The 17372-nt window shown below is 40.1% G+C and overlaps 1 pseudogene; it reads left to right on the top strand.

Moving 5' to 3' along the window:
• LOC140831437 (uncharacterized) overlaps positions 1-17103 on the top strand; it is a 42409-nt pseudogene extending 25306 nt beyond the window's left edge.
• Positions 17104-17372: the final 269 nt, after the last annotated feature.

Below are 17372 nucleotides of genomic sequence, written 5' to 3'. Positions count from 1 at the left end.
GTTGGCCAAATAAATAATGTATTTGAAAATTGTGATTTTCATAAACATTATTATGGACTAAATTAAATTAATTCAAGTGTTGAATTAATTAAACACTAGTGGGCCTAGTAGAGTCCAAGTAATTAAATTAATTCAAGTGTTGGATTAATTAAATAACATTGGGTCTAGTAGAGCCAAATTAAAAATAATTATTAAACTAGTGGACTTGAGTAAAATCAAGTAAACTTTAAATGGGCTCAAATATGTTTGAGATATTTAAATAAAATTCCATGGGCCTTGTAAATGTTACAAGCCCATATAGAATGTGCATGGGGAGATGAAAGGTTGGGAGACAACTTTTTCAAGGTTCTAGGCTTGGGATGCTAAAAAGTGTTTTAGCTTTTCCCACAACCAAGACTAGTCATCCTCCCTCATTCTAGACTCAACTTTTTCGAAAATGTCTCTCCCTCTCTCCAAGGGATGAATAGTGCCGAAAATACTATTCATTATTCTCCTCCAATTTTTGTTCTTCAATTGTTGAAGAAACAGTACACTTCTCAAAGAAAAATGCTCTAATTTTTCTAGTGCAAAATTAGAGTGGTTCTAGCTAGTTGGTGGTGGGCTTAATATTTGAGCAAGGCGGGCTCAAAGGAAGCTTGAGGATATTTTCTACCATTGAAGAGCTAAGGTGTTTACACATTAGTTGGAGCCATACATCAATCCTTGTGATTGATAGGTAATTTTTCTAAACACACTATGAATGTCATTTTTGGTGTTTATTGTATTTGCTACACATTATCATGAGGTGGCCGAAAATTTACATAAAAATTTGATTTTTTAAACTTCCGTTGCGCTTCCGGTCACCGTAACCGATCCCCTTTCAAGTGGTATCCGAGCTATGGTTACGATTTTGTGTAGCAACTACAAGATATTATGTTGAGATTGATTTCTAACCACATGAGAACAAAATTTTGCAACGAATTCAAAGCCGGATTGGGGCGGGTTTTGTGCAGCAAGTTGCTGCCCATTTCGGGCAGCTTGGGCTGCCCGAGGGGCTGCCCGAAACAGCCCCTTCAATTTAATAAAAAAAAAAAAATTTGTGTTGCCGGAATCCGGCGACGGAGCTCCGGCGACGGCGATGACGACTAGGGTTTTCAAAAGGTGTTTTGAATCATCCAAGTGTCATGGGCCTTGAGTTGTTGGGTCATTGGATGACTAACATATTTGTGAATTTTAAATGGGCCAAAAATGTTTTTGGTGAAAAATGAGTTTTTAGGCCCTTAAGTTTAAAATTACAAAAGTTGCAAATATTTTCTCATGAAATAAATAATTTAAGTTGGACTTTAATTATTTATAGTAAATGGTGATTTACAAGAAATTCGGTTATAAATAAATTAATTTGAAAGTAGACAAAGGTGTTTGTATACTTTGTTAATTTAGTTTATAATCGTGGCGGTTAGTGATTGGATCAAGATATATAATATTGGATCAATTAATTATTGTGATAATTAATTGATGGTGTATGAAATGTGATATTATGCATGAAGGATGATCAAAAGCCCAAGCCCAATTTGCTAGGTGTATGCTAGGATATTTTGTGTTGAATGATTGTAATAATTATCAATTTATAAAGAGGGCTTGGTTTATGGTCCGTTCCCACCCCCATGAGATGTCCCTATTTGCCATGGATATTTATTTGTAAATATTAGGATAGTGGATGATCAAGATTGGAAGATGGTGGCCATGATGATTATGAAGATCGAAGACATGTAAATATTGGAAGCTTATGTAATAGTTGCATTTGCATCCCGTGCATTTCCCTAGGATTGGACCTAGGCCCGTGTTTAGCTCACACGGTCCGTTAGTATTGGGGCGATTGATCATCCTTGTTTTGTTTATTGTTTATAATATATGCATGATATGTTATAAATAATGAGTATGTGCGTTATTACTATGATAATAACAAAGTTGCATGAATCCGACAAACATACGATCAAACATGGCGAGCTTTTAAAATAAAATTAATGATGAGACCTTTCAAAATTAAAAACCCTCATTTTGAATAAGATTCAAAATTAATATCAAGCCCGAAAAGGGGAATTATAAATTTGTTTATAATTTCCATGTCTTCCATCGACAAATGGGTGCATGACGAATCGCTACCCGTACTCGGGGCTCGGCTCATATTATTGGGGGGGGCCCTTAGTACCGGAAAGCTGTGACATCCATTTGACATGGTGATGTGAACTACGTGGAACTCTCATGACTTCGGCTCAGATAATTGAGGGAACTCATGGCGACCGTCCATTAAGGTTCAACATCGATGGGTAAGGCTTGACACGTAAAGATGAACGACGTCAATATTGGGTCCTAATCAAACGTGAGACAAAAGTTTACGTAGAGGATTGCATTGTGATGCAATTGGAAACTACCTTTTAGGAATTGTGATTGGCTGATATTATTCGGGATCATAATTCGCTAATTGGACCTTACGTACCTACTGAGAAAATGAGTTTCCCGTTTTCACTAGAGGGTAGTGAAAGATGTCAAAACAGTGGGAGCAAATATTTATGAAGTAAAAGTCCATACTTGATATCTTACTAAATATTTTAAAATAGTCACCAACATTTATCTGTTTTCACTTTTCAGTACAAATTGACAATGTCTTCGATTCGCAATCCGATATCCATAATACTCGACAAACACATATTAACTGGACCTAATTACCTCACTTGGCTAAGAAACATAAAAACCGTCTTGAATTCGGAAAGGGTAGCATATACACTGACTGAGTCGCCCCCTGTCGAGGCTCCGACTGACTGCACTCCTGAGGAATTGCAAGCTTACAAGGAATGGTGTGACCATGACTTGATAGCCAGGTGTTATATGCTGACTTCTATGAATAATGAGCTGCAGAGGCATTTTGAGGATGCAAAGAGTGCTGCAGACATTCATTTGCATCTCAAGGAGCTCTTTGGTGAGCAAAAACGGCCTCTTAGACATGCTACCGTCAAGGAGCTGATCACTATGCGCATGCGAGATGGGGCCTCGGCCCATGAGCATGGCCTAAAGATGATCGGGCTCGTGGACAATCTCGTTGGCATGGATCTGATCTTGCCTTCGGAGTTGACCACCGACGTGTTGCTCTTATCGCTGCCTAGCTCATTTGATCCTTTTGTGGTGAACTTCAACATGAACAAGATGGAACCGACCCTTGAGGAGTTGGTGAACATGCTTGTTACGTTTGAATCCACCATCAAGAAAGAGAAGTTGGTTCTTTATGTGGGTTCTTCATCTGGTACGAAGATTGATCTACATGGGAAGGGAAAGAAGAGTTCTTTCCAACGTCCCAAGAAGAACGTGCCCTTGATGAGGCAATCTCTGAATCCCGTTGAGGCAGCCACACCAGTTAAGGCTGACAAGACTGTTGATGTTTGACATCACTGCAAGAAGCCTGGACATTGGAGGCGAAATTGCAAGGAATATCTGGCCCAGAAGAGTTCTGGAAACTGGTATGTTCTATATTGAAGTAAACATTTCAATTAACTCTACTTCTTCGGTATTAGATACCGGTTGTGACTCACATATCTGTAATGAGTTACAGGTGATGGGAAGAAGTAGAAAGCTCAAGGAAGGTGTGACCTTCTAGAGAATGGCTATGGAGCAAGAGTTGCTGCCAAGACCTTAAGAAATGTTTACTTATTGTTGAACAATGATTTTAAGTTAATTTTAAGAGATGTTTTGTTTGTACCTTTTTGGCGAAAACATTATTTCCATTTCTATTGTGATAAAAATGGATATTCTTGTTTATTTTGCAAAGGTGTTTGCAACATTTACATGAATGAATGTTTGATTGGTACTGGTGAACTTGAAAACGATCTCTATAACTTAAAATTGAAAGATATTCCACTAAATGTCCATTCAAAGGCAAACACCATATGAGATATGGATGGGTAAGCCTCCCAAATATTCTTATCTTAGAATATGGGGAGCCCTGCTTATGTGAAGCAGGTAGTGGGAGATAAATTGGATAGTTGATCCATTTTATGTTACTTTGTGGGATATCAGAGGAATTAAGTTGGATATCATTTCTATCATCTCCAAGAAACAAAAGTGTTTGTTTCTAGGAATTCAACCTTTTTGGAAAAGGAATTTCTATTGGATAGAAAAGGGGAGATAATAGAACTCGAAGAGGTTCGAGAGACACCCACAATTGTAGAACCCACACCCGAAGAACCAAGAGAGGAGATACAAGCTCCTAAAAGATCCGAGAAAGTCTCGAGACCACCTATGAGGTATGGTCAGCTTCTTGAAGAGGGCCATGATGAGCCTAACTGTAAGGCTCGAGATTAATAGTTCTCATGGACATAATACTCGGAATATATGAGTATGCATATATATATATAATGAGGAGTGTTAAGTGAGATGAGAATAAGAAATACATGGAAAAAAAGGAGAAAATCTTAAAATTTGGACAGAACAGTTGGCGCATATGCGCGGAAAGAAGTGGCGCATATGCGCGACATCTACAGTAGCATTGGCGCATATGCGCGGAAAGAAGCGGCGCATATGCGCGACACCTCCAGTGACAATGGCGCATATGCGCGAGAAAAGTGGCGCATATGCGCGAAGTGTTAAATTATGCATTGCCGAGACCAGTAGGTCTCGCGCATATGCGCGGGTGATGTCGCGCATATGCGCGAGACGTGTACTTCAAAGAACAAGCCATGTGTACTTAGACATGCTAGGTATAAATAGAGGTGTCCTCTTTTCTCCTCATTTCAGTAGCAACCACCGAGAGAAAGGGGAAGGATTCAGAAAAAGCTCCCAAAGTTTCTCCTTCACTTAAAATTGTAATTTTATAAGATTTATACATCCAAACTTTAATCCGATTGCGGTTTTGAGCTCCTCTCATTATTAGCTACAAAGTAATGTAAGTTTCATTCAATTCCAGCATGTTTTGATATTTATGTGATGGGAAAATGATGAATTGAACTTCATACTATGTTCTTGAGATGGTAGATGTTGTAGAACCGTAAACGGATCGATTATCGGATGTCATACGATATCGTTACTATTCTTCCAGCATATTTAGAATTAAGTATGCAGCTTTTGAATACTCTCATGTGCTTATGATGATGATTATGAGTTGAGACTATGGATTGTGAATATATGCGAGAGTTGGAGTGATCGGTGTGTCGAAAATCCGCCGTTACGCCGTTGATTTATACCGAGATTGAATATTGATCAATAGGTGTATTCGTTTGAGTTAGAAGTTGATATGGTGCATTGTATTTATGTCATTTCAGATTTGGTTTGACAGATTCAATATCGAGAATACGAGACTTCATTCCCAACGAGCGACAAGAAGGTATAATACATGTTTTGTTTGGGGAATCACGACTCAAAGGAGATCACATTTGAGTTTCCCAACGAAAATCACATACTTGTTTTATTATCTATATCTTGATATGATTATGATTGTTATAGAATTGTTTCTAGAACTTGTATGCAAATCTTGCTATGCTTTGTTTACAGATCATGTTGCATTGCATTAAGATGATCATGCTTGTTTACAGATTTTGTATTCATGCATTAAGATAGGAAAGTCTGAGAGATCATCCAGACTTCTAGACGTTCGGCGATATCACAGCTTAAGGGAAGATCACCGCCCCTATTGTAGACGCGGATACAGATCAGGCCGAAGTCAAGGAATAAGACATACCGTCACCCCGATTGGGAGGGTAGGTGATAGATCGTCTTATTCACACCGGGATCCCTAGAGTTCTAGTCAAGTCGAGTTTAGACATGATTAGATTCGCATTGCATAATTATATATGAATGATATTCATATTAGCATGTTTCATGTGTTTAGACTGTTTTAATGCATGTATACATGTTTATACTGGGATTTGTTCTCACCGATTTTCCGGCTGTTGTTATGTCTGTATGTGTGCCTAACAACAGGTGGGGCAGGATCTGGGTCGAGACAAAGATGATCGTGATAGCGTGGTGATCTCGGGCGCAGCAGAGGACTAGTGGTTCTTTTGTTAGACTTGTACTATCATTTGAGTTTAGATGATAGTGAACACTAGTTGTATATAGACCAAGACATGTATTTTATGTTTCATATTGTTAATTAAATTAAGAACTTATGTTTGTTTAGTTACAGTTGATTTAATGTAAAAAGCAAAAATTTGACCCACTTTTTATAACATAGATCCAATTAATCCCAGGAACAAGAATTAGAGCCCGGGTCCCCACAACAGGTGGTATCAGAGCGATAGATCCTTTAGATTGAGATAAGATAGAATGAGCGGGGTAGATCGAGTCTTCTTCCTTGCTTATGATGTGCTAGCATGTTTATTGCTTTCTTTATTACATGTTGTTTGTTATCTGATTGATTACAGCGTGTAATAAACTGAATTCAGAACCGATTCTGGATCAGAGGTAAATGATCAGAGGAGGGCTGAGACAGTTTGTATAGCTTGTATACTAATTTGTTGAATAGCAGATACATGCCTCCTAGAAGAGCAGCAGTGCCTCTACGACCCACAGCACCAGAACAGGGTAGCACATCCGGGGATCCGATGGACATTACTGCTACACCCATGGAGACTCTGTTAAAACAATTTCAGTCCTTCAGACCACCTACCTTAAGGGGTACAGAAAACGCCATCGAATGTGAAAGCTGGTTGGAGGATATCGAGATGTTGTTCGAATCTTTAGAATACAATGATGAGAAAAGAGTGAAACTCATTGGCCATCAACTGCAAGATGTGGCTAAGAATTGGTGGTTGAACATAAAAAGAGCATTGGAACAGCGTGGCACGGAGATTACATGGAAAACGTTCAAGACAGAGTTCTATCTGCGATTCTTTCCTATATCCTACCGTAAAGATAAAGGCGCTGAATTTGCAAATTTGAGGCAAGGGCAACTGAACATCGAAGAGTACGTCGCTAAATTTTCTTCCTTGCTTCGTTTTGCACCTCATGTTTCAGGTAGTGATGAAGCCGTGGCAGATCAGTTCATAAATGGCTTAAATCCCGATATCTTTACGTTGGTAAATACTGGAAGACCCAACAATTTCGCTGAGGCATTGAACCGTGCCAAAGGAGCAGAAGCAGGATTGCTTAGGCAACGGAGTGCTCCGTATGTTGCTCCGAGTCCGAGACCACCACTACCTCCAGCACAACCTCCTCTTAGATTTGATAGTGGCGGTAGTAGCAGCGGGCGAAATGATCAGTTGAAAGCAAAAGGGAAGCAGTTCAAAAGACCTAGGGAGCAGTTCGTCAAGCTCCAGTGGATCCAGACAGAGTAGTTTTGATCAGAGTACCAGGTATACAGGTGTCTACTGCAGTTCTTGTGGGGGTAGACATGCGACTGAACAGTGCCAGGGAGTGACAGGGAGATGTAACATATGTAGACAACAGGGGCACTTCGCCAAAGTGTGTTCCCAGAGAAGCTCACAGAGATTTCAAGGTGCAGGGTCATCTGCATCCGTAGCTCAGCCTGAGAGGCAAGCTTCATCTGTTCACTCCTTTCAGCCACCGCAGATACAGACTCAACCCAGAGCTCGAGGTAGTCAGACAGTGAGTCAACCTCCGAGGCAACAGGCTCAAGTGTTTGCATTGACAGAAGAGCAAGCACAAGATGCACCAGATGATGTTATAGCAGGTAACTGCTCTCTTTATGGTTATCCTGCTTATATCTTGATAGATACAGGTGCATCGCATACATTCATCTCAGAACGATTTGCATTATTGCATTCCTTGCCTGTTGAGTCTTTGCTAGATGTTGTGTCTATTAATTCTCCGTTGGAAGTGGATTGATATCTGTAACTACAGTTAGACATTGCATTCTAGAGTTTGAGGGGCATGAGATTGACCTAAATTGTATAGTGTTGGGTCTAGCTGATTTTGATTGTATAGTCGGTATTGACATGCTAACGAAGTACAGAGCCACTGTAGATTGTTTCCATAAGATTGTCAGGATTCAGACCCGAGATGACAGACGAGTGAAATTCTACGGGAAGGGTTCCAGATCTCGGATTACCCTTGATTTCGGCTCTTACTATGAACAGATTGTTACAAAAAGGAGCAGATGGTTTCTTTATTTATGCTGTAGATATGCCGAAGTCGAGCCCGGCATTGGCGGATCTGCCAGTAGTACGGGAATTTGCAGATATTTCTCCAGATGAGATCCCAAGATTACCTCCGGTGCGAGAGGTAGATTTTAGTATTGATCTTGTACCAGGTACCGTCCCTATTTCGAGAGCTCCGTATAGGATGGCACCCATCGAACTAAAAGAATTGAAAGTACAGTTAGAAGATCTTCTGGCCAAGGGATATATCAGACCTAGTGTATCTCCTTGGGGCGCTCCGGTGCTGTTTGTACGAAAGAAAGACGGTTCGATGCGATTGTGTATAGACTACCGGCAATTGAATAAGGCAACGATCAAGAACAAATATCCTTTGCCTAGAATTGACGATCTCTTTGATCAATTACAGGGATCTTCTGTTTATTCTAAGATTGATTTGCGATCCGGATATCATCAGCTCAGAGCTCGAGATGTAGATATACCGAAGACAACATTTCGAACCAGGTATGGACATTACGAATTTATTGTCATGCCTTTTAGGTTTAACAAATGCTCCTGCGGTATTTATGGGCTTGATGAACCAAGTGTTTCAGAGATATTTGGATGAATTTGTGATTGTCTTCATTGATGATATTTTGGTGTATTCGAAGAACAGAAATGAGCATGCAGAGCATCTCAGAATTGTCTTGCAAACGTTGAGAAACGAGCAACTGTATGCGAAATTGTCAAAGTGTGAGTTTTGGCTGAATCGAGTTGTATTCTTGGGGCATATCATTTCTGGAGATGGTATTTCTGTTGATCCGAGTAAAGTAGAAGCTGTGATCAATTGGCCAAGACCGGCTTCGGTACCAGAAATACGCAGTTTCATGGGTCTGGCAGGATACTACCGAAGATTTATTCAAGATTTCTCCAGTATTGCAAAGTCAATCACACAATTGACACAGAAGAATATGCCCTTCGTTTGGTCAGAGGAGTGTGAGTCTAGCTTCTTATAACTGAAGAAAAGGCTGACTAGTGCTCCAGTGTTGACGATACCTTCAGGTACGGGTGATTTCGTTGTCTATTGTGATGCCTCTCACAGAGCTTTGGGATGTGTACTTATGCAGCGAGGTCATGTGATCGCATACGCCTCGAGACAACTGAAGCCACATGAAGTACGATACCCCATTCATGATCTGGAATTGGCGGCTATCGTATTTGCATTAAAGATCTGGCGTCATTATCTCTACGGCGAAAAATTTGAGATTTACTCCGATCACAAAAGCCTGAAGTATCTATTTTCTCAGTCAGAACTGAACATGAGGCAGCGTAGATGGCTTGATCTACTAAAAGATTTTGATTGTGAAATCAAATATTATCCAGGAAAGTCGAATGCAGCAGCAGATGCCTTAAGTCGAAAGGTAGGTGCCTTGTCCTTATCGACGATAGGTGTTAATAATTTAGTTGAGAAATGCTGCTTGTCTGGGTTAAAATTTGATACAGATAGTAAGCCACTCCGACTATCTAGGTATTAATAATTTAGTTCTACAACAAGCCATGTGTACTTAGACATGCTAGGTATAAATATTTGATTTTTGTACTTAGACATGCTAGGTATAAAGAAGCCAGGAGGTTTACTTCAGAGTTTATCTATTCCAGAATGGAAATGGGACCACATTTCCATGGATTTTGTGACGAAGTTACCTCGATCATCTAGAGACTGTGATGCGATTTGTGTCGTCATTGATCGACTGACCAAATCTGCTTGTTTCAATCCGTACAGAATGACATATAGACAAGATCAGATGGCGGAGATATATATTCGAGAGGTAGTCAGATTGCATGGAGTGCCGAAGTCTATCGTATCAGATCGTGATCCACGATTCACTTCTCACTTTTGGCACAGCTTACTGCAGGCTTTGGGTACGACATTACACCTGAGTACTGCTTATCACCCTCAGACAGACGTACAGTCAGAAAGGACTATCCAGACACTAGAGGATATGTTGAGAGCCGTTGTGCTAGATTTTGGCATTAGTTGGCAAGATTCCCTACCTCTTTGCGAATTTTCTTACAATAATAGCTACCAGACGAGTATCGAGATGGCACCGTTTGAAGCTTTGTATGACAAGAAGTGCAGATCTCCGCTATATTGGTATGATATCTCAGAAGTACCAGAACTGGGGCCAGACATGATTCGTGACATGACTGAGAAGGTGAAAGTTATTCAGAAAAGAGTGAAGACAGCACAGGATAGACAAGCAAAGTACGCCAATATCCGACGTAGACCGTTTGTATTTGAGGCAGGAGATAGAGTATTCTTAAAGATTTCTCCTTTCAGAGGCGTTGTAAGATTTGGCAAACGCGGAAAATTATCTCCTCGATACATTGGTCCTTACGAAATTCTTGAGAAGATTGGCGATCGAGCTTATAGACTTGCTCTTCCTCCTTCTCTATCCGGAATACATGACGTGTTCCATGTATCAATGTTGCGAAGATATATGCCAGATGCTTCTCATGTCATTCAACTTGAAGAAGCTGAACTTGATCAGACCTTGAGCTATGTCGAGCAACCTATACAAATTCTTGATCGGAAAGAAAAGAAGCTCAGGACGAAGACTATTCCGCTAGTGAAAGTCCAATGGAGTCGTCATGGCATAGAAGAAGCGACTTGGGAAACAGAAGCGGATATGCAACAGAAACATCCTGAATTATTTACATGATGTAAGTAAATTTTCAGTATTTATTATATTACTTGTCATGTATGTTCGATAATTTGCCTGCGATTTCGAGGGCGAAATCATTTATTAGAGGGGGAGAAATGTAAGGCTCGAGATTAATAGTTCTCATTGACATAATACTCGGAATATATGAGTATGCATATATATATAATGAGGAGTGTTAAGTAAGATGAGAATAAGAAATACATGGAAAAAAAGGAGAAAATCTTAAAATTTGGACAGAACAGTTGGCGCATATGCGCGGAAAGAAGTGGTGCATATGCGCGACATCTACAGTAGCATTGGCGCATATGCGCGGAAAGAAGCGGCGCATATGCACGACACCTCCAGTGACAATGGCGCATATGCGCGAGAAAAGTGGCGCATATGCGCGAAGTGTTAAATTCTGCATTGCCGAGACCAGTAGGTCTCGCGCATATGCGCGGGTGATGTCGCGCATATGCACGAGACGTGTACTTCAAAGAACATGCCATGTATACTTAGACATGCTAGGTATAAATAGAGGTGTCCTCTTTTCTCCTCATTTCAGTAGCAACCACCGAGAGAAAGGGGAAGGATTCAGAAAAAGCTCCCAAAGTTTCTCCTTCACTTAAAATTGTGATTTTGTAAGATTTATACATCCAAACTTTAATCCGATTGCGGTTTTGAGCTCCTCTCATTATTAGCTACAAAGTAATGTAAGTTTCATTCAATTCCAGCATGTTTTGATATTTATGTGATGGGAAAATGATGAATTGAACTTCATACTATGTTCTTGAGATGGTAGATGTTGTAGAACCGTAAACGGATCGATTATCGGATGTCATACGATATCGTTACTATTCTTCCAGCATATTTAGAATTAAGTATGCAGATTTTGAATACTCTCATGTGCTTATGATGATGATTATGAGTTGAGACTATGGATTGTGAATATATGCGAGAGTTGGAGTGATCGGTGTGTCGAAAATCCGCCGTTACGCCATTGATTTATACCGGGATTGAATATTGATCAATAGGTGTATTCGTTTGAGTTAAAAGTTGATATGGTGCATTGTATTTATGTCATTTCAGATTTGGTTTGACAGATTCAATATCGAGAATACGAGACTTCATTCCCTACGAGCGACAAGAAGGTATAGTACATGTTTTATTTGGGGAATCACGACTCAAAGGAGATCACATTTGAGTTTCCCAACCAAAATCACATACTTGTTTTATTATCTATATCTTGATATGATTATGATTGTTATAGAATTGTTTCTAGAACTTGTATGCAAATCTTGCTATGCTTTGTTTACAGATCATGTTGCATTGCATTAAGATGATCATGCTTGTTTACAGATTTTGTATTCATGCATTAAGATAGGAAAGTCTGAGAGATCATCCAGACTTCTAGACGTTCGGCGATATCACAGCTTAGGGGAAGATCACCGCCCCTATTGTAGACGCGGATACAGATCAGGCCGAAGTCTAGGAATAAGACATACCGTCACCCCGATTGGGTGGGTAGGTGATAGATCGTCTTATTCACACCGAGATCCCTAGAGTTCTAGTCGAGTCGAGTTTAGACATGATTAGATTCGCATTGCATAATTATATATGAATGATATTCATATTAGCATGTTTCATGTGTTTAGACTGTTTTAATGCATGTATACATGTTTATACTGGGATTTGTTCTCACCGGTTTTCCGGCTGTTGTTATGTCTGTATGTGTGCCTAACAACAGGTGGGGCAGGATCTGGGTCGAGACAACGATGATCGTGATAGCGTGGTGATCTCGGGCGCAGCAGAGGACTAGTGGTTCTTTTGTTAGACTTGTACTATAATTTGAGTTTAGATGATAGTGAACACTAGTTGTATATAGACCAAGACATGTATTTTATGTTTCACATTGTAAATTAAATTAAGAACTTATGTTTGTTTAGTTACAGTTGATTTAATGTAAAAAGCAAAAATTTGACCCACTTTTTATAACATAGATCCAATTAATCCCAAGATCAAGAATTAGAGCCCGGGTCCCCACACTAACCATGGATGTGATCCAAGGACATTCAAGGAAGCGTTATCTGATGCCGATTCATCCAAATGGCTTGAATCTGTGGAATCTGAGATGAATTCCATGCATTCGAACCAAGTGTGGGATCTTATAGATCCACCTGAGGGAACGGTTCCCATAGGGACTTGGGGCGGATGGGAAGGTATTGACCTTCAAGGCGCGATTGGTGGCAAACGGATATACTCAAAGACAAGGAGTTGACTTTGAGGAAACCTTTTTTCATCAGTTGCAATGTTCAAGTCTATAAGGATATTGCTAGCCATAGCTGCATAGTATGACTATGAGATATGGCAGATGGATGTCAAGACATCCTTTCTTAATGGGGATATTAAGAAAGTGATTTACATGTCTCAACCTGAAGGGTTTACATCTGTCGGAAGTGAGCATATGGTATGCAAACTTCAGAGATCTATTTATGGTATAAAGAAGGCATCTGGGAGTTGGAACCTTAGATTATATAGTACAATCAAAGAGTTTGATTTACTAAGAATCCTGAGGAACCCTGTGTGTATAAGAAGGTCAGTGGGAGTGTTGTGACATTCCTGGTGCTTTATGTTGATGACATTCTACTCATTGGGAATGATGTAGGAATGTTGAAATCAACTAAGATATGGTTAGCGAGTAAGTTCTCGATGCAGGACTTGGGTGAAGCATCTTTTGTATTGGGATACAGATCTATTAGAGATAGATCGAAAAGATTGCTTGGTCTCACCCAGTCCACATACATTGATACCATCGTGAAGCGGTTCTCGATGGATAAGTCCAAGAGAGGACATCTACCAATGTGTCATGGCGTGTCCCTATCCAAGTCTGTCTTTCAAGACCGATGCAGAGATAGCGGCGATGACAAAGCATTCCTTATGCATCTGCGATTGGTAGCATCATGTATGAGATGATATCTACACGTCCTGACGTGGCTTTTGCACTAAGTGTAGTGAGTAGATATCAATCGAACCCTGGTCTTCCACACTGGAAAGCTGTGAAAGACATCCTCAAGTAGTTGAGAAGGACCAATAAATTGTTCTTGGTCTATGGGGTGGAGAACTGAAATTGGAAGGCTATACCGACTCTAGCTTCCAAAGCGATATCGATGACTCGAAGTCTACCTCTAGTTTTGTATTCATGCTCAATGGTGCTGCTGTCTCTTGGAAGAGTTCCAAGCAAGACAATACTGCGGATTCCAGCACAGAGGCCGAATACATTGCTGCATCAGATGCAGCAAGGGAGGCTGTTTGGATAAGGAATTTTGTCAAAGAGTTGGACGTCATTCCTAATTGAGTTGCTCCTGTCCCGGTGTTGTTTGACAACACGGGAGCTTTAGCTCAAGCAAAGGAGCCCAGGTCTCATCAGAAGTCCAAACATGTATTGAGAAAGTACCACATCCTCGGAGAGATTGTGGAAAGTAGAGAAGTGTCTTTTGACATAGTCGGCTCCGCAGATAATGTTGTTGATCCACTAGCTAAGCTTTACCTGGACCATTATTCGACAAGCATCGTGAATCAATGGGTTTAAAGCATATGGGTAGTTGGCTCTAGTGCAAGTGGGAGATTGTTCGAGTAGGTGCCCGTCGAGCCAAGTGTTGGCCGAGTGTTCACAATGAAACTCTATGTATAAGCAATATTTATTTTAGTAATATTTGAAATTATTATTTTGGCACATCTTTATCTGTATACCCATGCTAGTTGCATAAATAAAGCCCTTGAATATACAAATAGTAGAAAGAATATGAGATGCTCATATGATGAGTATCATGAAACTCATATTTGGAATACTGTATATTCTAAACGGTTCCTAGTCGATTCAGCCGCCACTAAGAAGGATATAGGCCGCTCGAGTTCGAGACTAGTATCTGCGATGTGAGTACCATGTTTCATTGGTAGGGGACATTGTGATGTCCGAACATGCAGATAGGTGCTCCTTGTTGAGTGCACTGAACAACCCTCCATAAAAGGACTTTCCAAGTGGTTCTCACTTATCTAGTGGAAACGTCCTAGTTTATGGTTGTACACCATTAGTCCTTATGACCCGGGACAACATTGAGACTCTATGTGCTAGAATTACACTTTGACTTGTTTGCCGACTCTCATGGGGTCATCAGGTGGCAAGGTTGGGTGTTCTGTCGAAACACATAGGAGTCGATGTATTGTAGTCGGGGATTCACCGCTTACCTTCGGGTATGGATATCCTATGTGTTATCATGTGTATGTAGGTTGAAATCTCTGGCCAGAGTATGGTGGTAATTATGAAAGGGGTTTCATAGATTACACCATTGATGCAACTACGACATGACACATAGTATCGATTCATTGACAACTCTCGATAAACCAATGGTTGTCGAATCGGTCGGGATATATGAGTTGAAGGGACCGTACTGTACGCTAACCATAATTGAATGGTTCTTGCAGGCACTATCATTTGATACCTAGGGAATCATGTAAGCGATGTTGCTAGGCGTTTAACATGGTTGGTTGGGTACTATCAGACTTGAGTTCTGACGTTCTTGTTATCAAAGGGTTGATAAGTAAGAATGGAGCAATTGGGGTATGCTCATATAAGGACATGTTTAGTCCGAATCACATGGAGATGTGAACCCACGGCTAGTTGTATCAATGAACCATTGAGAGCCACACAAGTGCTGGCTTTCTAGAACCCGTTGAGAAGTAAAAATAGTTCAATGTGTTGAACGGCTTATAAAGGAGTTTATAAGCGTAAGGAAAATTAGAAGTATGACTTCTATAAAGGAGAAACTAGTTCAATGTGTTGAACGACTTATAAATGAGTTTATAAGTGTAAAGAAAAATAGAAGTATGACTTCTATGAGAGAAATGTAACTTTTAATTTATGAATGTGTTCTTAAATTAAAAGTTGGCCAAATAAATAATGTATTTGAAAATTGTGATTTTCATAAACATTATTATGGACTAAATTAAATTAATTCAAGTGTTGAATTAATTAAACACTAGTGGGCCTAGTAGAGTCCAAGTAATTAAATTAATTCAAGTGTTGGATTAATTAAATAACATTGGGTCTAGTAGAGCCCAATTAAAAATAATTATTAAACTAGTGGACTTGAGTAAAATCAAGTAAACTTTAAATGGGCTGAAATATGTTTGAGACATTTAAATAAAAGTCCATGGGCCTTGTAAATGTTACAAGCCCATATAGAATGTGCATGGGGAGATGAAATGTTGGGAGACAACTTTTTCAAGGTTCTAGGCTTGGGATGCTAAAAAGTGTTTTAGCTTTTCCCACAACCAAGACTAGTCATCCTTCCTCATTCTAGACTCAACTTTTTCGAAAATGTCTCTCCCTCTCTCCAAGGGATGAATAGTGTCGAAAATACTATTCATTATTCTCCTCCAATTTTTGTTCTTCAATTGTTGAAGAAACAATACACTTCTCAAAGAAAAATGCTCTAATTTTTCTAGTGCAAAATTAGAGTGGTTCTAGCTAAGATTAAATAGAGTGAGGAGTTTCTTCTGCATTTTCCCTTCTCTCGGTGGTCTCTGATGCATGAAGAATGAAGATTTTGTACATTATATAGGTCCAAGCCATGTGTCAACTTAATGTGCTTGCTGGACTTCTCGAGCATATGCGCGAGACATAATGTCTTGGCATCAACACTTCGCGCATATGCGCGAAGCCCTCTGGACCCTTCGCGCATGTGCGCGGATCTGTTCGCGCATGTGCACCAACCCCTCTGTACTTTTCGCGCATATGCGCCGGGAAAAGTAGCGGATATGCGCGAGAGTTCATCTCGCACACTCGTTTTTTATCTCTTTCCTCGTCTCTAACGGTCCGACCCGATTCATCTATAATCACTTAGTGCTTCTCTTTTTATATCATGCATACTCATATATTCCGAGTCTCACATCAATGAAGACTAATAAATCTCAAGCCCTTACAGTTCCTGCACAGCTCGAGCATATGTACGCACCTCCTTCGCGCATATGTGCGAGGTCCTCTGCCTGCTTCGCGCATCAGTGCCGTGCATATGCGCGAGGGGTACTGTCCTCGCACATTGAATCTTACATGTTACCTCAATTCGTGTCTCGGAATGATCCTTCATAATCATATCAAATCATAAATCAATAATCGCAAATTAACATGAAATAAATCTCGGGCATTACACACAATTTGATCTTTTTCTGAACAGCCTCATTCACGCGTTCGCTTGCGAGTACGATGGCCGTACGAAGTGCGTTGTTTCAAGATGGGTTCTCAATCATCACCTGTTTTCCTATATCTGAGGAGAGAATGATGGGAAGTCCAGAATAAAAGGACTCAATTGCTGTCTCTCTAATTTTAATCCCTTATAGTAACAGAGATTGCAGGGTTTGGAGAAGGGATCAGAGGGACAGAAAGATGCTTGACCAGTTTGATCTTTGCTGGTTTTCCAGTTCTCTTCTTTCTAAAGACTTGGGCAACTGGAACATTATCTTTGGATTCATCATCAGAGCTTGTTTTCAGAACCAGCTTCCTCTTTGTTTCCTTGGCAGTCGAAGCGGTTGTGAATGATTTCTTTTGTTT

This window comes from Primulina eburnea, chromosome 5 (assembly GCF_022965805.1).
Source record: "Primulina eburnea isolate SZY01 chromosome 5, ASM2296580v1, whole genome shotgun sequence".
NCBI lineage: Eukaryota > Viridiplantae > Streptophyta > Magnoliopsida > Lamiales > Gesneriaceae > Primulina > Primulina eburnea.
This window is presented reverse-complemented; position numbering and strand designations above follow the sequence as displayed.